This window comes from Canis lupus, chromosome 31 (genome assembly GCF_048164855.1).
Source record: "Canis lupus baileyi chromosome 31, mCanLup2.hap1, whole genome shotgun sequence".
Lineage (NCBI taxonomy): Eukaryota > Metazoa > Chordata > Mammalia > Carnivora > Canidae > Canis > Canis lupus.
Genome location: NC_132868.1, coordinates 3,220,544 through 3,244,904, shown reverse-complemented (window position 1 = coordinate 3,244,904; position 24,361 = coordinate 3,220,544). Strand labels below are relative to the sequence as shown.

General features: G+C 36.3%; 1 long non-coding RNA gene across 1 annotated transcript in view; it reads right to left on the bottom strand.

The window, feature by feature from the left end:
* The window catches only part of LOC140622368 (uncharacterized), a 92,863-nt gene extending 86,058 nt beyond the window's left edge, over window positions 1–6,805 (bottom strand). The window contains exon 1 of the long non-coding RNA XR_012022134.1: window positions 6,019–6,805. This is a non-coding gene — a long non-coding RNA (uncharacterized lncRNA). The remainder of the gene's footprint in view (window positions 1–6,018) is intronic.
* Window positions 6,806–24,361: the final 17,556 nt, after the last annotated feature.

The window sequence follows — 24,361 nt, the reverse complement described above, 5'->3', positions numbered from 1 at the left end:
CAAGGTTTCTCAAGTTGGTCAGCAGTCAAAAGTGGACATAGTTATCCCCAGAGATAAGCTTACAAGCCTCCCAAGTCCAGCTGCAAGATAGGAAACAAGTGCCTATTCTCACTACATCTGTAACACATTACACGGCAGATCTTAGCCATTTTGATGAGAAAAGGGTGAAAAAATTAAAGGAATGAAATTTTCAAGGAAAGAAAATGGTCTCTTCTTACTCATGGCATTACTGGATACATAGGATTCCACCATGAAACTAGTAGAAGAAGCAAATGAATTAAGCCAAGTACACAGATACAAGCTAATATACAAAAAACAATTTTATTTGTATATGCTAGGAGCTAAGAAGTATACAATTAAATTAAAACAAAAATAGTTCCGTTTTGATAATATCAAAGGAAACTCAATGGGAGGAGAGAGAAAGGTGATAGCTGGTGGTAGACTTGAGGTCAGACATTGTACTCTGGGGGAGGAAGTTGAGTTTAAATGATAGTGGGAACAAGTCAGTAAAAATGAAGAGTTTGAAAACATTGGACATTGATTGGCATGTAATATTATGAGGCACTTAAAAAAAAAAAAAAACAGTGGGGAGAAATGGAGAACACTAACTTACACGTTTCATTTTGGAGAGGCAAATTACTGCCCAGCGACTGAAATGGTCTTGGCCAATACTTTATTTAACACAGATTCATTTTGGGAATTCCATAAGCTTAATAGCATAGCGGATAAAGTCTATTAACAAGCCAATAGAGAAATAATATAGTCCATACCAATAATAGATTAATCACACTGTTGCTCTAGGCAAGGAGAGATGAAAGGAACAAAGTCCAAATTTGGGTTAGGTGTACCTTTACATGAGTTGGTCCTCAGGAGGGACAGCTTAGCCAACCAAGAGCTCACATCCAGTGCCCTTCACTGGAGGACTTGCTAAGGAACACGGATACTGCCATTGGTGGGCAAGATAATCAGAATTATCTGACGGGCTTTTGTCACTGTTGGTAAAGGAGTCACCTTTACTGGAACAGGAGCTCATTGCCCAAGTGTCTTCAGAGAGCTATTTTAGATCAGCAAAACCACCTTGACCAGACTGAACACTCTTGGGCACTTTTCACAAACTCTGGGTATTTATCTAAATGTGGTCTTGCCATAGTTGTTTCTACTTATGTTTTTGTTGATAAGCCTCCACCAGGGCCCCTCTGTAGCTGAGCTACTGAGTTCTTATTGGTGAGAACACATTTGATGGTGCCCATGCTGACTCAACTCACTTCATTTTTATATCAAAACTACTTTACTTCTAAACACAATTTTTCTTTTTCTTTCATCAACAGGTAGATTTGAAATCCTATCAAATCAATATAAGCAACATAGCAGAAAGGACGAGTTTTAATTTTATTTAGGTAGAAAGGTGAAAATGCATTGTATATATGCTGTCTGGTGTTTGGCTAATGATAGGAAGTTCAAGAAAACTCTTAGTTTTGGTTTTTATATTTGCCGTAATACAGAATGTAGAGTTAATTGCTGAGAACAGAAGAAAGATAGCAAAGGAAAATATTGAAATATTTGTTTTTTGAAAATGTGAATGAGCATTGAATAGGAAAACTGAGTCAGATTGTTGGGTGAAATTGGAGCTTTTATTGATGTCACAAGATAAGAGTAAATCTGATCTGTTCATTTGCAATTTTTTGCTAAACTTGGTCAGTAATGCAGTTGCCATATTTACTTGGCTGAAAGATACTAGAAAATTGAGATAAGAATCTTGGTTAAAGAATGTTTTGATATTAGATGATAGACTCTAAGCATATAAGCAAGAAGAAAAACAGGCATAGGAGACTATAAATATAAGAGAATTAAGAAAGAAAGTTAATGAACTCAATGTCCTGATTTGTTCTAGAACAGATGTACCGGTAATATGACACTGAAACAGAAACTGCCAATAGTATTCCATTTTCGTTCTGCAAAAAAGAGATTCCTTTTTATTGTCTGAATTTATCTCAGAGAGATAAAGTCCAAGGATACAGCCCTGGGACTGGGATCTGATGAATGAAGACTAGAGAACCTAGTTGTCAAAGAGCTAGAGAATACATGGTAGACTGTGTCACAGGGTTGTGTAATCACTCACAATGCTAGTACAATTAGAGTATAAAAGAGAAAACAATAAAATATAACATATGACATGTTTTCATGGAAGGAAATATTGTGGTTTGGGTCAAAGTAAAAGGAAGAGAATGGAGGATCTGGTTTAGCAAAATATCAGTAAACCAGAACAGAGAATATCTGGAATAAAGTTTGCTGTGGCAGTGAATTTGATGTGTTGGCTTGACTAGGCTATGTGGTGTTAAAATATTTGGTTAAACATTAATCTGGGTGTGATTGGGAAGGAGTTTCTAGATGAGATTAATTTTTGAATCTGTAGAATGAGTAAAGCACCAGGTCCTTTCTAATGCAGGTGGACCTTATTTAATCCCTTGGAGGCCTGAATGTAACAAAAAGACTGAGTTGGAAGAGACTTTACTCTCTCTGCCTGCCTGGCTAGGAGCTGGGGCATCAGTCTTCTCCTGAGCTTCAAAGAACCCAGATTCATACACACTGGGAACTTCTGGTTAAGTTCTTTGACATTGCAGATGCAAACATGGTGCCAAGAAAAGTCTTTTTGCTCCTCCAAGGTCACAGACCTAATGAAAAGTAGGTCTATTTTCCTGTGTTCTGGGTGTAGCCTCTGACCAATCATGGTTCAGGTCCTCATTCCCTGTACTTCCTTCCAGCACTGATGGTGCCATTAGTCTCCTGATTCCTGTCAGTAGTTTCTACTTAGAGATCAAAAAAATGTGTTTTGCGTGTGTGTTGTATAAGGGTCTGGACTAGAGCGCTAACTGATCCAAGTAAGAATAAATGATCAGATTGGTTATTTTCTTGCTTTAGAGCAGACAGCACTCGGTAGCCTGGAATGATGAAGAGTTACACAATGACAGATGCACAAATAACAGATGCTCTATATTAAAACATTTGGCTTTCCTAAATTGATTTTTTTCTTATTCATTTTAATGAAAGGTTTGTCTCTATTTTTTTAATACCCTGATAGTTAATTTGTATCATATCTAGGATGTAAATGTATAAATACATTGAAATACCAAATGGAATCTAGGTCCTTGTAATAAAATGCATTTTCTGAGTATGTTTCTGTAGTCTAGATATATTAACAGAACAATCTCCAAGTCTGAACAAAAGTACTATATTTACATTTTGTTCAAATGATAAAGTGGAATCATGAATAAAACAAATTTTTTACATTAATTCGGTCTCTGAATATTATCTTTTTAATTAAACTGGTTAACTGAGACTATTTTAGTTAGGAGAAAAGTGCCAAGAACATATTTATAAATCAAGGGGCTCTCAGCAAAGTAGAAACAACAACCACAGTTTGATTAAGGACCTTTGTCTACCATCCAAAATCTGTCACACTGGTTTGATATTTTTTAAACTGTAATAACAAGTGGTATTCCGTATTTTTCATTAACTTAATTACCACAGTACTCTTATTTAACCATGAAGGGGAACAGAATTAGCCACTCCAAAATATATCTCTTTGACAGAAGAATTATTTTGAACTAAAGGCAATCAAAACCTAGTGGACTCAAAAACAAACAAACAAACAAACAAACAAAAAAAAAAACAAACAAAAAACAAAAAACAAAAAACAACTTAGTGGACTCAGAAAAAGCTCTTTACCTCCTCAACTGCATAAATTTACATTGGAAAGGGAGCCTGTACCAGAAAGAAAGCTATCACCAGAGATACCTTTCCTAGGTATCTAGGAAACATATTACATGACAAGTCAACCTTTTTAGGAATGGCCTTCCTCCTCTCTGTATCCTCAGACCCCTTTCCTTAATTCAAGATATTACTTGAATGTCCTTTGGATCTCATATTTTTAAAGGATTTTATTCACTTATTTGAGACAGAGAGTAGGAGAGAGAAAGAGCACAAGCAGGAGGAGAGGCAGAAGAAGGAGAGGTAGGCTCCCCACTGAGCAGGGATTCTGATGCTGCCTGGATCCTAGGACCCCAAGATCATGACCTGAGCTGAAGCAGAAGCTTAAGCAACTGAGCTACCCAGGCACCCCTGAGTCTCATATTTTCGTGGGGCTCCCACATGTACAAAATTGGTATTTCTTCCATTATTCTGCTTTATATTAATTTAATGATTAGACCAACCAGAGAACCTTGAAGAGAAGAAGGGGGGGAAAATTTCTGCTCCTATAGTAGGCATGTTCTAAGAAAAACGTATTACATTGAAAATAGTTAAATTTACCAGTTACTGGGTATCTAAGGAAAAAGCTACAAAAAATTGCTCAACAAACTGAGATAACATTTGACTCTTATTAAGTTACCAGAGAAAATAAAAATATATCTTGAAAAGTATATCTTGGCTTGATTAATTTTTAAAGGCTAAATGACAAAGAGCTGCCAAAAGTGAGTGGTATTGGAAATAATCCCTGGGACCTAGGGTTATATATTATAAATCAATTTAACTATTAAGCTTTCTGGATTTTCAACTCTAAATCCCCACACATTTAGTGTAAAATTGAGTATGGGACTTTGTAGAAACTTTTCTGAACCAGGCATAGGAGTCCTGACTTTTAGTTCCTTTAACCTTGAGACGCCTCCCTGAAAAATGTATCTGTGGGAATTAAATGAAGGAATCAGCATAAGCCTTGTAAAGAGGGTGTGCAGCAAATAAGGCTTAATAGTTGTTAGCTTCCATTAGTAGTACCGTTATGATTAACCCTGTCAGGCTTCGGTTTCTGCAGCCCAGTGATTTCCTCCTGGGAGCCGCAGCAGTGGTTAGACCTAGGTAATTTATGCCAGAGCATGCTGCAGGAGAAATTGTATACAGCCTCCTTCACAAGTTTTTATAGAATCAAGAAAGCTAATGCATGGGAAAGCACACTGAATCTATAAAAAAGTATGTGAATACAAGGTGCTAGGATTATAAGTACTTGCTGTCATATGCCTCCAGAGAATACACGACACCGAAAACTTGGTTAACTGTGGAAAATTGTAACTGCTCTGTAGAAAATGCAAAACCCCAAAATGAGAAAGGAATTTCCAAAACATAAAAGATGGAGCCACAGATTTTAATTTGCACTAACATTTGAGTGTACCGACGTTTTCGATTGGCCGGGAACTAACCTGGGTCCTACCATGATCCTCCGTGTGCTGGTTAACAGTAAAAAATAATAACAGTAAGTTTTACATAATTTTAGGTGGAAGCTGAGTTTACTCTGTCAGGTCCAAAAATTTAGTAATTGTACTTTTTCTTTTAAAAATGGAGTATTGGAGGGCTCTTGATCTTCATAACTAGCCTGGTGATCTTTAAATGTTCTTAAATTCATGTGATTTATTTACTAACCTTCCTTGTGTATATTGTGGAGGCCGAAAAAATTAAGGCCACTCCACCTCAAGTTCAGCATTAGCACAAGTACAGCCATCTCAGGCCCCTGGGAATTAGAGCTGAACTTTACAGGAAAAACCGCAGAACACCCTTGACAGAGACAGAAAGTCCCGTATTGGGAATGAAAACAGAGCTTAAGAAATTCCTCCACCTCTTCTGAAAATCCCCTAGACCAGCCCATAAAAACCCAGTTGTAACCCCCCTAAGGGTCCAAGTCCCTGCTCCGCTGTGTCGGGTGTACTTGGACCCAAGCTCGAGCTTGTTAATAAACCCTCGTGTACTTGCATCGGTGTCGGCTCCTTGTGGCTCTCTCGGATTCACAATCTTGAGCACAACATCTATAAATCTCACGGCCCTTTCTAGGAGGAGAATAGGAAGCTCTCACAAGTCACAGAACTGGAAGTAGTCCTTGCGCACCCTTGAAGCACCGAGAGCTGTTCATATTTACCACTACATCTCCATGGAATCGGGAAATGTTTCAGGCTGCTGCCCCCCTTCCCTGATCAACTCTTTCCAGCCTTCTTGGCCAGGCAGAAACCTGCAGTTGCCTTTTGGACAAAAGCCTACCTTCTCCCCAGGGGGCTGGCCTCCTGAATAAAGCTCATACTCGAGTCAACACTCATCTCTTGCGACTTGGCATTTCGAGTAACAGGCAGTCGAACTTGGGCTCCGGTAACATCTTCAGCCTCAGACTTTTCTGCCTTCCATCCACCTTCCGTGCCCTTTCCATAGGTGTGTCTGAGTGCACATGTGGGAGCATGTGGGCTCCTTGTGAACTCCGAGTGTAGGACCTGAGGAAAGTGTATTTTTGACTCTCCCTAGCTTCCAAGGCAATGTCCCATTTCTCTCTGTTGAGAGCAGCAATGTAGCTGTTAAATACAGTTTTGCTTTGGGGGCTCAGGTAGAACTCTTGGAGATCATTGGCCTATACCCTTGAAGACTCAGCTATTCCTTAAGAATTTCTCTAGCTTCAGACTCTCTTCTATTCCTGGAGCCCTTGACCTGAGAAGAAGTATCAAAGTACCTGAAGTTTGCTGTAATAATCTTGGCCAAGTCTGTGCCATGCCACTAGGGCCTGGCCCACTCTTCCTCCACGTGTCCCTCTGCACCTTCTACACTAGGCTGGATGATGCATGCCTAGGAGTTATTTCTGCATAGAAGTGGTTCCCCCCAAGAGCACGAAAAAGGAATCCAAAGCAAGATTTCTACATCTGCTTCTCCTATCTAACAAAATGCCTTACCTCAAGACCAAGGCATGAAAGGGGCAAATAAATCTGAACTAGAAGCTTCTCTACCTCTCTTTACTTATTTTTCTATAGTTATCTGTGAGTCAGTCCTGTTTCCATCTCTTCTAACACATACCCGTGAGCAAATCTCCAAGCTCTGATGTCATAAATGAGGTGGAATCTTCTCCACAGGAGGAGTTGACTCTCTAAGCTGAATCCTCCAGGTCAAGCCTTCGATGTTGTCAGTAGAGGAAAATGATTCTAGAAAATCTTTTCTCAAAACAAAAGGAGGGTCTTAAAATAATCCTACGTTTAATCTCAAAACCCTTTATATTATTTCTATTTGTTTTTCTAATCTCAAAACCCTTTATATTATTTCTATTTGTTTTTCTAATCCCCAACTTTTTGTGGTCCTTGCAGTCTTCCTTCTCTGTACATGAATTCAGTAATATCCCAATCTTCAACTCATTCCCACCTCTCAGTCCAAGAGAGTAAACAAATAACAGTCAACAGGGGCCCACCAGAATGAAACTTTTGTTATCAAAAAGGCAACTAAGAAAAGCATGTTAATAGTTCTAAAAACAGTTTCTCCTACTGAGAGCTTACTTCATTATTATGCATACTATTGACTAAAAATATGCACACAATTTTGGTGACAAAAGCTGAAATAATATCAAATCTGAGGGAAATTGATGAAAATCAAATTCCACATCTGTACATGTGGCAGTTTTTGCAAAATCATCTGGAAAATAATTAAATATTAAGAAAATAAAACCTCAGTAACATCATTAAATTGCGCCTCTTAACATTAGGCAATCTAATTTCTCAAAATAACTGGAAAACACTGCATTTTCTTAAAAAAAATAGTATACAATCCATTCAACAAGGGAAAAATAATTCCACAGGATCTATACTAGGGTAGGTATATGAACATAAATCCTAAATCAAGGGTAGTAGGAGGTAGTGAATCTGTTGTAATCATGTAAACTTAATTCTCCACACTGATTAGTCATTGGGTTGCTTGTTGTCATGCAAATAATTCATGACAAAAAAAGGTTTATCCTGTTAGCAAGAAGGCAAGATAAATAGAATTAAGCTCCATGAGAGCAGACACTTTGTCCTGTTCACCATTGTATTTTTTGTCCGTAGAAAAGCATCCAGGGTAAGGAGCCTTAACTGAAACACTGAAAGAACAAAGTCTTTTTTTTTTTCTGAAGAGAGAATACAAGTCATTGTTTCTATATTACTTCTCTACCATCACTATAAGTTACCATAGTTTTATCTATTATCTCACATTTCTGGAAGTCAGAATCCTGGCAAAGGTTTTCCAAAGCTTAAATCACGGTGTCAGTCAGGCTGTATTCCTTTCTGATGTTCTGAGATGAATGAGCTCCTGGGCTTATTCAAGTTGTTTGCAGGATTCAGTTCTATGAGGCTGTAGCACCCAGGTGTCTGTTTTCTTGCTGCTTGCCAGTCAAGGGTCATCTGCAGCTTCCAGAAGCCACCCACACTTCTTGGTTAACAGTGCTCTTCCTTCATCTCAAAACCATCAATAGCAGGTCCTTTTCATGCTCCAAATGCCTCTCATCTTCCTGTCTGCCTCTTCTCCTTCCATCCCTGTGTGCAACATGGCTCCACTTGACCCCTTTGCATTTTGCTGCTTTTAAGGGCTCACATGATTACCTCCATCCAACTAGATAATTCAGGAAAATCTCCCTAATTTAGGGTCAGCTGACTAGTAACCTTAATTCCATCTGCAATGTCCCTCATAGTAGTACCTGGATTCCTGTTTGAATGAATAGCCATAGTATAGGAATCTTGGGAGGAGGGCATTTTGAGAGTTTTTGTGTAACACCATCTGCTTCTTCATTTTAATTATGAAGTGCCAGAAAATAGGATTCATGTCACAATAAAAGGATGAATAAGTCGGGATCCCTGGGTGGCGCAGCGGTTTGGCGCCTGCCTTTGGCCCAGGGCGCGATCCTGGAGACTCGGGATCGAATCCCACATTGGGCTCCTGGTGCATGGAGCCTGCTTCTCCCTCTGCCTGTGTCTCTGCCTCTCTCTCTCTCACTGTGTGCCTATCATAAATAAATAAAAAAAAAAAAATTAAAAAAAAAAAGGATGAATAAGTCATAATTCTCAATTTCAAATAATAAATAGCACACAGATTGAGAGATAAAGATAAAGATAAAGATTTAAACAATCTTTAAAATAATGTGTATCATAAAAACACTTGTGAGTGTCAATGATAAGGATATAAAATTCTATGGAACTAGTGAGATGGGAATTAATCCTTTAAAAAATCCTTAATCCCTTAAAGGATTAGAGAGAGGAAAAAACTACTTAGAGAAAATAGGATCTTATTTTTCTAGAGGATATATAGTTAACGGGTATGGAAAAGAGGAAGTAAGATATCACCAGGAAGAAGTAGGTGCAGAGCTGTGAGTTGTGAAAATAATAGAATGTTCGGAAAATGGTAGGAGGCAGTGAGTTGTTAATGTGGCTGAAAGGAAGAGCGGAAAAACTGGGAATGGAAAGAAATGGGGTTATAAACATAGATTGAGACAGATCTGTAAATGCCCAGAGTACCATTGCTAAAAGACTGAGAAAGAACTGGAAGTCAAATCTAAAAATCCAGATGTGTGTGTGTTTACAGTAGCACTAGTAGTTTTGTGCTGCGTAGATGGGATATGTGAGTATTTTTGTGCTATATAGACTGGATAAAGCTGAGGGATTAAGGATAATATTTTTTACATTTCAGGTATTTTATCAATTGAATGCTTCAACTTAAAGTTCTCATGTTGTGGACGCCTGGGGGGCTAAGCGGTTGAGCGCCCGTCTTCGGCTCAGGGGATCCCGGAATGCCGGGATTGAGTCCCACATCGGGCTCTCTTCGAGGAGCCTGCTTCTCCCTCTGCCTGTGTCTCTGCCTCTCTCTCTCTCTCTCTCTCTCTGTGTCTCATGAATAAGTAAATAAAATCTTAAAAAAAGTTCACATGTTAAGATGGCTCAATGTGTTTTTACTTGTGAGTGACATAAATAAAGAATAGATTAAAATAGGATCCAAGTACACCTGAAACTAATATAACACTGTTAAGAATACTGGAATTAACATAAAAAAGGTAATAAAAGCAATAAAACACAGTCAAATAAAATGAGATCCAGTTGACTCTTTGGAGAGAGAGAGTCTAATATAGAATCAGACTGGCTTCTTTTTTGCCCTACTCCTGCTTTCCTTTCTCTTGCTCATATTGGCTCTGCAAATTTACTGCTTTCATATTTTAGTCCTTTTTCTATTTATTTATTTATTTATGTTAACAGTACCAGATTTTGGAAAATAATCCAGTTATGCACAGACTTTTTCTCTCTTATACTGTAGTATCAAAAATTTATTCAAGTGCTGAATGGCACTGATTCAATTCATTATGACTAAAGCAAGTAGAAGATTGCCATCAAATCAATTTTGGTTTATAATTCATGGTCGTGGAAAGAAAAAAATAATACAGTTCAGGAAAATGGATACAAATAAAATAGCACATTTTAGATATGTGTTCAAATTGAAATAGTTCTCCAAGGAAATTATTTTATATGGATTCACGACAATTACCACCTGCTGTAAATTTATGTTGTGAGTACTTGGATGATAAGACTCCCCGATCATTGCTAACATCGTGCACCTTTCACAGAAATGTGCCAATAAACACATCACAGCACATGCCCTCCCCTTCCACACATTGTTTATAAAAATGCATATAGTCTCACTAATGAGCAGCAGGAGAATAAGAGACAATTTTTTATGAAATATTAAATAAATGGTTTTACGTTTATCTGACTTAAACTTATTTTGAGCTATTATAATTTAAACAAATAGGTACAGCCTTTAGCCTATTCTAATTTCTTACATGATATATAAACAATCTTACTCACTATAAGATATTGATTTCATTATAAAATGATAAAAACAATTTAAAAAGCTAGAGAAATACAATAGGATTTTGGTATATTCTTAATAAATACTATGATAAAAACAAAAAGAAATTTAAAAGTTTGTTTAACATATTTAAAGATGTCAATAGTACTGTTACTTTATTCATTCAACAAGCAACCATTGAGTGTTCTTCTGGGAACTATGCATTCAGCATTGTTCCAAGAAGTGTAAATAATGTTCGGTGGATCAGAGCAAGCAATTAAACAGATTAATGAAAGATCATAGTACACTAGACAATCATAAGTACTACAGAGATATTGAAAGAAAAAGAAGAATAGGATATGCTTTGTGTGGGTGTGTGTGTTTGACAGTGGGGGGAGGGCACAGGACATTACCTCTGTAAGTGGGAAGGTTTTACCACGGTAGTGACCTATGGCTAAGACCTAATAGTATGAAATGACCCTGTGAAATTCCAGGAGATGGGCATTCCAGTTAAAGGAATAGCAAATGTTATGGAGGTTCTTCAAAAAAATTAAAAACAGAATTACTATATGATCCAGCAATCTCTTTTCTGGGTATATATCCAAAAGTAATGAAATCAATACTTCAAAAAGAGATAATTGCACTCCCATGTTCATTGCAGCATTATTCACAATAGCCAAGATATGAAAATATCCTAAGCAACCATGGATGGAAAAATGGATAAAGAAATTGTAGTATATATAGAGAGATGCAATGCACAGTATAGTGAATATAGACAATATTATACTATAATTATCAAACTTGCCAAAAAAACTAGAACTTAGTTATTCCAATCTTCAAGAAGAAATGATAATTATGTGACATGGTACTAATTCATACAATGGCAATCATATCACATAAATGTATCAAATTAGTATGTTGAATATGTTAAATTTGCATAATTTTATATGTCAAATATATTTCAGTAATAAATACATATAAATAAAGTATATAAAATAAATAAAATATTTTGGTCAGTATACACTGTTCTTTTGACAATTTCTTTTGTCTCAGATAATGTCCCTGTCTCACTCACCTTCATTCTTAGGAAATGGAACTACCTGTAATTCTGAAAGGCATTCTTTTTTTGCTATTTTTATTTGCTCTTCCCTTTATCTATAGAATATATTCTTTCCCCATTTCCAGTGGCCAATTTTTATTTACCTGTGAAAACAAAACTTTTCTTAAAAAAAAAAATACAGGGGCACCTGGGTGACTCAGTCAATTAGGAGTTGGACTCTTGATTTCAGTTCAGGTCATGATCTCAGGGTTGTGGGACTGAGCCCCACATCGGGCTCCGTACTCAGCAAGGAGTCTGCTTGAGATTCTCTCTCTCCCTCTTGCTCTGCCCCTCCCCCTGTCCTCTCTTTCAAATAAATAAATCAATCTTTTTTTAAAAACTCCAAATAAAAAAAATAAATAAATAAAAATAAAAATAAATAAAAACTCCAAATACTTTGAGTATCTACTTATATAATACAAATAAAGGACTATTAGTATTTAAAATAAGGGACACAGTGTCACTTCAATGATTACCTCAGGGGAATGCTAGAAACTTGTGTCTCTATTTTGAAAGCCATACTGGGACCCAGATACTATTAATGCTGATGACTAATCCCTATAAATATTGTTATTGAAATCCTGAATTTTAAAAACATATGAAAATATGAGCATCCAGATTAAAAAAAAAACAGAATTTATCCATATAGAAAAAAATAAAAATAGCTTTTGACTTGTTCTCAGCACATAAAGAAAAAAAATGTGTACATGCATTCTTACACCCTTCTCCTTCATTCAGAATGACATATAGGCCTCATTTTGCCTGACCTTCTCCCTCCTGCTTGTCCTCCCCACTGCTTGTGCTTTCTTTTGCTATCTCTCTCTCTCAAATAAATGAGTAAAATCTTTAAAAAATACAGATTTTATTCATTTATTTGAAAGAGAGAATGCAAGAGAGAGCATGAGGAAGGCTGAGGGAGGGGGTAGCCTGACATGGGACTCAACCTCAGGACCCTGGGCTCATGACCTGAGCCTAAGGCAGGTGCTTAACTGACTGAGGCATCTAGGTGCCTCAAATCTGTATTGTTTTAAGCCACTAAAATTTACTAATGCTAGAGCAGCATTAGAAACTAATACTTGATCATTTAACTGAAATCAGAGAGCCTAATTTCAAAAATTAAAGACACATAATTTTAAGTACAAGTTGTCTTGGATGTGGGAAAACTCTTCTATAATGATATGTTCCTGGACTTCCAGTTTCAGATCTGACATGAAAAAAGGCTTAGAACTCCTCACTTTTATTCTCACAATAAGAACAAAGATGAATACATTTTGATGAATTATTGCAGGCTGAAGTAAGTTAATTTGAGAGTTAAGAGCTCCTAGAGTTCTTGTCCTAGAAGAACCCTATAAGATCATGGATGATAAGTACAAGGGCCCCACCCTTACACTGAGTTCTCACAGTAAAGATTACAAAAATGTCCTCTCCAGTTTTAAGCAGGGGAGGGTGAAACAAAAATGTCGAAATATGCCCAGAGCATTCTTCATAACAATGGTCTGCCCTGGAAGAGAAACTACTTTACCAGAGTCTTATCAGAACAAATAGAGCAGCAGTTAAACAACCCTTGTCTCCTCTCCAAACCCAGATTTCCTGTCCCAAGTAGGAGAACACAAAGGTCAACGAAACACTGGTTAGGTCACATCCTCAGCACTTACTAAAAAAAAAAAAAAAATTCAATAATATATGCTTCCACCTTAGGAAACTACAAAGTGAAAAGCCAAAAGAAAAGCAAGTAGAAGAAAAGAATGTCAAAAATAAAAGCATAAATCAGTATAATTAAAAGCAAATGAATGATTGTGGAAAATCAATAAATCCATAAAATCTAATTCTTTGAAAAGATCAATAACATGTATAAATATATAGCTAGGATAACCACTCCTAGGGAATAGCTAGGGAAAGAGAGAGAAGACACAAATTACTAATTTCTCAAATGAAAGAGATCCTCATTACTGATACCATGGACATTACAGTGGTAATAAAGAAATATTATGAAAAGCTTTATGGCTACCAATTCGATCCTTAGATGAATTAAGTCAATTTCTTAAAAGACACAAACTAACAAAACTCATACAAGGAGAAAGACTATTCCATATGATACTGAAATGATGGTACGTGATGTCATGCGCTTGTCAAATCTCATAGCTGTACAAAGCAAAAAAAAAAAAATGTTTGGATTAAGCTAAGAATAGTTTTTTTTTTTTAATTTAGAAAAAAAGTATAGTTTTAGATCTCCTTAAATTGTCTTTTATTTCAAATTTCTACTAATCAATTATTTGGTGGTATCACTGCCAGAATTTTATTGGCAAAAAACATTCTCCTGCTTTAATGCACATGTGAACCTAATTCTACTTACATTAAAAATCTTACTGGTTATTACGATTTTGGAGTATTTCTGTCATTCTCTATTGCTTGTCTTTCAATTTTTTATTCTGGTAATGTAAAATTTTAAACTTTTTGCGGAAGAACACTTTGTTCAGTGGATCACACTAATGTAATCCAGCTACTCTCTACTAAGGAAAAAATCAAAGGAAATGAGCCTAAGAACTGATTCTAGAAATGTGTGTGGTGGTGAGTGTGATTAATTAGTGACAAGTACCTTGCTTAAGCTCACTGAACTTAATTCAAGCCATATCTACAGACAGCAGTTTTTCAATCAATTGTGCTGGGCTAAAGCATCTGACCAGATTGCTAAACAAGGCATTGTCTTTTAGGGAAGTAGGCTGGCTCCTTGGTCCTCCAGGGAATTATCTTTTGAAGTGGCTGTGGCAGCAGTACTGAGGTAAAGAATTTAATGAAGGAAATGAGGCCAAGTTAAGAAAAGTGGAAATGGAAAAATGTTCCAGCAAGAGCTATACCACAATTTGAGTTAAACAGAATGCAGGCGCTAGGTTCCTTTGAGCCTGTTTTTGTTTACCTTCTTTAGATATAGATGGCAATGGGAAAAACCAATCACAATGAAGGGACTTTTGCAACAACCAAGCATCATACAGCAAAATGGGGAAATCTACGTATTCTTTAAAACCACAAAAGCAAGAATTCATTGTCAAATGAGCTTATGCTGAATGCAGATGTTCAGCTCACAACTCTGTGTCAGCTAAATCTCTTCTAAAGCATGCTGGATGCTAGGATACCCAAGGGTCATGAGCTATAAATAGGTAGACATTATTTATTTTTAATGTAAATCCAAACTTAAAACATTTAACAACATATTTATGTCATTCATTTTTGCTTGGAAAAAAAATCCCATCTGGAATCCCTTCAAACAAACCTCCATACATCCCGACACAGCTGTCATTTTCTTCATTTTATACATGGAAAGGAAAGCAAGAGCTTGTTTATCAACTACAATGCTAGGAATGGCAAGTACAAAACTGATCTTTGGCTCTAGGAATTGAGTGATTTATCTAATTAGACTGTCTCCAGAGACTAAAGGTAAACATTGCAATAGATTCTAGATAGATTAAAAATTAAAAATCAGAATGATAGTATATGTCTTATCAGTAGCACAGAAATTCAGAATAGATTCAAAAGATTTTATTTTATTATTTGTAAAGACTTTATTTATTTATTCATGAGAGAGGCAAAGACACCGGCAGAGGGAGAAGCAGGCTCCACGCAGGGGGCCCGATGTGGAACTCGATCCCAGGACTCCAGGATCATGCCCTGAACCAAATGCAGATGCTCAACTGCTGAGCCACCCAGGCATCCCCCCTAAAAAAAATTTAAATTTTAGAGTAAATGATCTTGAGGAGAAATCACCTCACAAACAGAGGGAGGTACTGAGAGGTACACATGAAGTTCATGTCTCAATAAAGACACAAATTCATTGAGAGATCTAATCATAAGACTATGGAACACTTTCTCTTTCTCCACATCTTACAACACATCATTACAGTCCTATTTACCGGAATTTCTTTGCTTAGTATATCCTGTCCAGTTTTTAACAAATCATCACGAGGCATACTGAAAGGCAACAAATAAGATTCGAAGAGATGGAACAAGCAGCAGTACCAGACTCAGATATGGCAGGGATGCTGAAATTATCAGGCAGGAATTTAAAACAACTATGATTGATGTGCTAAGAACCATAATGTAAAAAGCAGACAGTACGCAAGAACAGATGGATAATGTAAGCAGAGAGAGTCAATTGTACTATAGGAGGATTGTATGGTGACCACTGGTAGCAACACTTGTGGTGAGCATAGCACTGTAGGAAACTCAGAGAACAAAAGGCAGAATAAATTGTACAGAATAGAATTATACAATGTGTATACACACACACAAACTAGGCGTACCACACTCAAAATACAGAAAATTCAAAAATGACGGAAAAAAATCTTCAGAAAAGCCAGAGTTGAAAAAGCACTTTGCCTATAGAGTAGCAAGATAAAGATTCCATCTGACTTCTCAGAAACCAGGCAGGCAAACAAAGGAGAAATATTTAAAGCATAGAAAGAAAAACCTTACCAACCTAGAGTTCTTATCCTATGAAATGATATTTCAAATGTGAAAGGGAAGTAAAAACTTTTCATGACAAACAAAAATTACAAGATGCCAGTACACCTGCCCTGCAGGAAATGTTAATAAGTCTTAAAAGAAGGAAAGTAATGTACATTAGAAACGGGGATCAACACGAAGGAAAATAGATCACTGGAGACAAATTAGTAGAAGGTAAAATAAAACTTCTATTTTGTCATTCTTAACTGATCTAATAGGTAACATTTCATAGTAATAGCAACAGTGTATTTGATTATGGATGTGGCTGTACAGATCTATGTGAGTACGCATGCTTATAATGACTATGCATAAGTTGAATGTTGACAATGACATAAGAGACAAGAGGAAAGAACTAGAAATATTTTATTATATTAATATAAGGTACTTGCAATACCCATGAAGTGGTACAGTGTTATGTAAAGATGGGTTTGGATTAATTATAGATGTATTTTGCAAATGCTAGGGCAACCACTTATAAAAGTTAAAAAGAATTAGATAAAATATATTTTAAAAATGATTTTTGTTTTTTCGGGAATTCAGATTTAACTAGACATCCTTTTGGCTCGTTTAATCATTCTGCTAATGTGAAATGAATTGTAAGGGAGTTGCATAGAAATTTCTTGCTTTGGAGTAGTTTGTAGGGATAAAGAAAGGAAAAACCACTTGGTCAGCTCTTCCTCACCTCCTGCCTCTTGTCAAGATATTTCTCATGGAACATTAACATTCCCATACCTCTGAACTGGCACCAGGCTCTTCTGGGCAGCAGTTGACAAAGCCTGGTACTATCAATTGTGTACCTTTTAGCCCTGATGTGATGGAGTGGCCACAGCCTCTTGGAGTCTAGTCAAGAAGGGCCTCATAGAGTGGTTCAGATTTGTGCTTAGGTGTGCACAGTGGAGGCCAGGCCAGGGGCCAATTTGAGGAGGCTGAGATTTCATCAGTGTTAGGACAAGAGTGTATTCACTTTCCTTTGTGTAAATGTCTGATGGCTCAGAGGAGGTTAGAGCCAAATAAACATGGGAGGTATACAATCTTGATTAAATAGAATTAATTACGTGGGGGTTATCATAAAGATGAGGTGGGTAAATCACCAAAGCACAATGCATAATATTTAGCACACAAAAACACATGTAACATGGGCAGTGTTATTACACCATCAAAGGATCATAAATGGACTACATGCCTTCATATTTTTCCATAAGAAACCAATATGAGAGACAGGGCAAGATGGCAGAAGAGTAGGGTCCCCAAGTCACCTGTCCCCACCAACTTATCTAGATAGACTTCAAATCATCCTGAAAACCTACGAATTTGGCTTGATATTTAAAGAGAGAACAGCTAGAATGCTATAGTGAGAAGAGTTCACGCTTCTATCAAGGTAGGAAGACGGGGAAAAAAATAAAGAAACAAAAGGCCTCCAAGGGGGAGGGGCCCCACGAGGAGCTGAGCTAAGGCCTGGGCTAGTGTCCCCAGGACAGGAGAGCCCCGCCCCAGAGAAGCAGGAGCTGCACCAACTTTCCCGGGAGGAAAGGCAATCGCAGGGAGTTAGAGCAGGACCCCAGGAGGGGCAGGGATGCCCTCAGGCTCCCTGGGATACTAACAGTCACCTGCGCCCCAGGGAGACCCCGCCACACCCCCAGCGGAGCTCCCTAAAGGGTTGCAGCACATGCCCAGCTGGACCCGGGAGCAGCTCGGAGGCAGCTCGGGCAGAGGCTCCGGGCGGAGGGGGCTACGCGGCTGGGAGCGCGATTCCAGCAGCGCAGGCCCGGGAGCCCAGGGCACCAGGGACACAGCCAGGATCTTGTGCTCCCCCAGGGACAGGCTGAGGCCGGGAGGGCCCAGAACAGCAAGGACACTCCAGCTGCCGGGTGGCCCCGAGCTGAGCAGATCACCGGGCCGGCCCCTGGAGGATCCAGGCCCCTGCGGACTGGGAGCTCCATAGTTACTGCGGTAGCTGACTTTAGGGCTGGAGAGCTGGCCGCCACCACTGTCGCTGTTCTTCCTGGTGTCACCTTGTACCTGGGACTGAGCAGAGACCTCACAGGAAAAACAGTTCACACTCAGCCATGCACCTGGCAGGGGGCTGGGCAGCGCTCCCAGGGGCACACACCTGAGAATCGCACAGCAGGCCCCTCCCCCAGAAGACCACTGAGTTGGACAGGGGAAAAGCAAGTTATTGACCAAGCAGCACTGGAAACTTCAGGGGAACTCGAGGGATTTACAGTATATAGAATCAGAGGATACTCCCTTTTGTTTTTAGTTTCTTGTCTGCTTCCCCCCTTTATTTTCCTTTTTTTTTCTTCTTCTTTTTCTTTTTTCTCTTCTCTTTTTCTCCTTTTTCCAGTACAACTTGCTTTTGGCCACTCTGCACTGAGCAAAATGACTAGAAGGAAAACCTCACCTCAAAAGAAAGAATCAGAAACAGTCCTCTCTCCCACAGAGTTACAAAATCTGGATTACAATTCAATGCCAGAAAGCCAATTCAGAAGCACTATCATACAGCTACTGGTGGCTCTAGAAAAAAGCATAAAGGACTCAAGAGACTTCATGACTGCAGAATATAGATCTAATCAGGCAGAAATTAAAAATCAATTAAATGAGATGCAATCCAAACTAGAGGTCCTAACGACAAGGGTTAACGAGGTAAAAGAACCAGTGAGTGACATAGAAGACAAGTGGATGGCAAAGAGGGAAACTGAGGGAAAAAGAGAAAAACAATTAAAAGATCATGAGGATAGATTAAGTACCGAAATCCCCGATGAGAACTTGGCCTGGTTGATACATTGATTTCAGCCGTGGGGATATCCTGTACACAGAAACAAGATGTATTATTCCAAAATTCTGGCAACTGTGAAATAATGAAGAGTTTCAAATTGCTAAGTGCTTGATAATTTTTGGTAATTTGTTATGTAGACGATCAAAAATGAAGATAGTACATCAGCTTGCAGTTTTGTTATTCTGTTCAGGTTTTTTTCAGAAATGTATTGGCTATTTTCATTCATTTTATCTGTATCTTTCTTTATGCTGTGGTAAGTGTTCCATTTAGATTATATATTTTTCTGATGTCATATTCAAGTTATTTACATTTCTTTAAATCTTCCTTTTTTCTAGGCTGGCATGTTTATTTCCATAGAATGGAGAGATTTATTCAACTTTTTTTCCACCATTCTTTTTCTATTTTTCATATTTTTTTTATTTTGCTTCTTCCTTTGTATTTTAGGTTTTGTTAGCTAATCGGATTTGTTTGATTGTTGTTTTGTTTATTCCCAGATATTACTTATTATACTTGTTTTTGGTCATCATTTTTCTTTTTTGTAATTTATTAATTTCTGATTTAGCCTTTATTAATTTATTCTTTTTATATTTTGATACATTTTAGTAACTTTGCCACATGTAGTTTTAAGATCTTATTTCATGTAGCTTTATTCTGTCATTAATGAATATATATGTCCATATAAGTATCACATAATTTGTTCTTGTATGTGCTGACATCAGTAATTTCATGATTATTTTCAAAATATTCTGAATTTCAATTTTTATTTTGTTCTTGCTTGAAGATTGTTTTATGAAGGAACTGTCTTTTGTACTTTAACATTTATAAGGGATGTGTATATGTGTGTGCTTTTTACATAATAAGAAAATATTAACATGCTATTTACAAGATTTTTTTCTCTACTTGTACTTATCATATTTTTTCTTCATGGCTATTAGTAATATATACTTTGAGATTTTGTTATTGTTTCCTGAACATTTGGGCAGGGTATTTCCTATGTAAATTCTTTTATATATATCAATTACATTTATATATTATTTTATTGAAGTGTTCTATATTACTACTAATATTTTCTCAGTATTGTCTATCATGAACTGAAACATCAGAAGGGTACTTTTTCCTATACCTCTGGTTTTTTGCTTCATGAATGTTGATGCTATGATACTTGGTACGTGCATATTCATGATTACAAGCTATTTATTGTGGGGCCCTTCCCTTTCACATTTAACAACTTTTGATAGACTTTAAAGTGACAATTATTAATATTTTCATTCATTTTTTCCTTTTATTATTGCCTTTGTCTGGTATTGTTATATCCATTTGTCTACTTTCAAACATTTCAAGAACATGTATATTAGATGTGACATTGGAATGCAGTATATATTTGGGTTCTGCTCTATAAACTAAAACTTAAGACTGTTTTCCTAATAATAGATATGTTAGTATTTGGTATGAGAAATACGTTTAGTTTCAAAACTAATTTTAAAATATTGTAGTATTTTTAATTGAATAATTTATTTAATGCCCTTTATTTAAATATATTTTATTATATGAACTATCTTTGCTTATACTGATAATTTCTTTATAAAATTGTATTTTTTCCTTTGCCTCAAGTTTATTTAGCCTTTTTTTTTTTTTGAACATGTAGAAAGCCTATTCCTTTTCTTTAGAGTTACAATGCTCTCTTTATTCTGTTTAGTTGTTTTTTTATCATTCTACTTTGCTACTTTCTCTATGGCATTAATTTTGGCTATGGCTTTATTAACTTTATCATCAGCAACTTAATTTATATTGTTGAGTTGCTATTTCTTCATTAATCCTTATAATTTTTATTTGATATTTACATGCATAGAGTGCACTATTTGAACATTTTAATACATATTTTTGAATCCTTTTTAGTCACAACTTCACCTATTTATAGACAAAATATGTCTCTAGTGTTTCTTATTTGTTTTCAGCATTCCTTACCTCTTTTTTCAATATTTTGAATATTGATCCAATTTTCCTCATCTCTGCATGCCTACACGTCTTCCTTGCAGCAAAGCAATTTAAAAAGGAGGTAGTGAGTGATTAAGGTTATTTAGATAGACATCATATTGATTGACTCGGGAGCTCTTTTGACAAGGAGTATGCGTGTGTGTGCGTGTGTCTGTGTGTGCTCATGCATGTGTGTATGAGTGTATAAGCATGTGTAGATATCCTGTAGCAATTCACTGGTAGCTGGGTGTTTTTTTTTTTTTCCTTTGAGTATAATTGATGTACAATGTTGCATTAGTTTCAGGTGTGCACCATAGTGATTCCACAAGTTTATGCTTTAATGTATGTCTCTGTCCTTAATAGACTTGAACTTGTAAAACAATCCTGTTGGTCATCTCAAGAAATGGTACATCTGTGATTCCATGATTTCAGATGGCTCTTAGGGAGGCTCCTAGAATCAATACAATTGTATTTCCATCATAGATCTTGCTTCTTAACCTGTGCTTCTTAATTTGGAAAATCCTGTGCTCTGCAAGCGCTACCTGGGTTGTGGATGTTCTTGTTGCATCCATTCTCAAGCTGATCTAATATTCATTGAACTTGGGAACCCACCCTCATTTATACCGTGTTTGGAGAATAAAGGAGTTGTTAAAATCATAAAAACTATAATTATCATTTCTGTTTTTCATTTGCTTCATTTTCCTTGTCTTTCATATTGGTTTAGAAAGCAGATTAAAGGGAGAGACACCTTTTCTAGGTTATAGCATCAAAGAAAGGATTTGAAAATATAAAGTAATATGGCCCTCTTTTAGAGCAAAAGCTTCATAAACTTGCTTTTTCCCATCCTACTCATGTCTTTTAATTGTGCAGTATGTATATGTAATGTATAGTTACAAGATATATATTGAAATAGTGAATAAATTATCTCATGAAATATGTATTTTGCAACTTGCATTTTATTCAATATTTTATATTTTATTTTATTATTTAAAATTCATAGGTTGCAAAAAGGCACCCACTGATGGACCAAATTTTATGATTTTGCTACATTTCCTTTTTCACTTATTCTTCTCTACACATACACAAACACACATATATAATTTATTTTCTGAATAATTCGGTATACAGTTAAAGATACTGTGACAATTTTCTCTAAATAATTCAGTATATATATCCTAAGAACAAGGATATTTCTTGCATACTAGCATTCAATTGTCAAAATTAGGAAGTTCGATATTGATGCAAGATGATTATCTCATCCACAGTACATAGTCCAGTGTTTCCTAGTTCTCACTAATGTCCCTTAAAGCAATATTCTTTATTCTATTATCAACTAGATGCCTGAGTTGCATTTAATTAACAGACATCCTGAAAAAATACTTTGACCATCTATTTTGGCCTGTGTTGTTAATTTCACTTTAATGCTTTGTAATTTCCATTGTTCAATTATAACAAAGTATATTACATCTTGTTTTCAAGGTTTTGGTAATATTACAATGAAAATATTCCTGCAAAAGTATTTTTTTTCTTCAAAATCAGAGCATCATCTGGAATGCTAGGAACTCCAAGGACTCATAGTCAGATTTTTACATATCAGATATCAATTTTCAGCCCATTGAAAGTTGTTTTACATTCCATTTTCTTTTGAATTCATTATGCTTATAGATCTTTAAATCTTTGCTAACATGATGCTGTGAAATAGTCTCTTCATTTCCTCAATTATTGGAACTGTCCTATTTTGCTTTGTGCTTTTAAGATTTTCCTGTTTATTTATCTTGCTAATTTATATTGCATTTCTTTCTTATGAATGGAAATATTGGATTGAAAGATTTCTAGAAGGTGTTAGATGTTAACCCACGTGTTTTTGGAAACCATTTTCCAATTCTGACTTTATTACCTCACTTTTTATGACACATTTGTCATGAAATGTTGTTGTTTAATGTATATATGGTCAAACTTCATAAGAGATATCTTCCAATTCACAGAATGTTAACCTCCATAGGCATGATTTATTGTAAAGATTTCAGTTTTTCTATTGATGTTTATTTAAGTCTTTGATTCTGGAAATTTATGTTACATATAGGAGGAGGTAAGGATCTAATTACTTTTTTACCAAAGGATAAAAAATTGACAGTGTTATTGCATTATCCATGTTTTTCCTATAGGTTTGGTAATTCTATTTGTTTCAAACATAAAATATACACATCTGCATGAGTCCCTTATGGTCATACTAATCTGTTTAAATGTTGCATTTGCATATTCTATGTAAAAGCATTTTTAATAAAAGCAATAATAGCATATGTATTTTTATATCTATAGCAACAGGTATTATATAAGAATTTTACAATTGGCATTATTTTTCAATGAGTGATTTCAAATTTAATTTTTAGTATATATTATCCGATCATATGAATTTATTATTTATTTATTTATTATTTATTTATTTATTATTTATTATTTATTTATTTATTTATTCATGAGAGACACACAAAGAGACTGGCAGAGGCATAGGCAGAGGGAGAAGCAGGCTCCGCAGGGAGCCTGATGTGGGACTCGATCCTGGCCCCCAGGATCATGCCCTGAGCTGTAAGCAGTTACTCAATTGCTTAGCCACCCTGGCGTCCCTAAATTTATTTATTTTAAAGATTTTATTTGTTTAGAGTGAAAGCACGTGTGAGTGGGATGGAAGGGTGGAGGTGAGAGGCAGAGGGAGAGGGAGAGAGAGAATGAATCCTCAAGCTGACTCTTGGCTGAGTACAGAGCCTCATGCAGGACTTGATGTGGGGCTTGATGTGGACTCAATCCCAGGCCCCTGAGGTAATGACCTGAGCCAAAATCAAGAGTCAGCTTCTTAATGGACTGAGCCACCCAAGTGCTCCTGATCAAATAAATTTACCCCCCCAGATGTTGTTATCAGTATGCTAATTGCTTTAGTATTGATAAGTTGCCTCATGATTAATTCCAGAAAAATCTGCTCCCTCAAAGTCAAATAATGTCTTATTTTCATCACCCAAGATTAGCTTTACCTCCTCTTGGATTTTATACAGATAGACTCATCCAGAATGCATTCATTTGGGTCTAGTTTTGATCCTCAGGATAAAGTTTTGAGAATCACCCATATTTTATATCTATAAATACTTCATTTGAGCACTTCCCATGCTAAGTAGTATAGACATACAATAGCTTGTTTATCCATTCATCTATTGATGAACATTGGATTTTAGCATTATGAAAAATACTGTTCTGATTAGTTTTTTGTGTTAGAAAATGTTTTCCCTTATCTTGATAAAATACCAAAGAGTGGGATTGCTTTCCATGGAGTAGTTATATTGTTAGCTTTACTATTATCTGTCAGCTCCACAAAGTGTTGGCAATATTGTAAACTTCCATTAGACATATGATCCATTTCTAGGTGCTCTCATTTT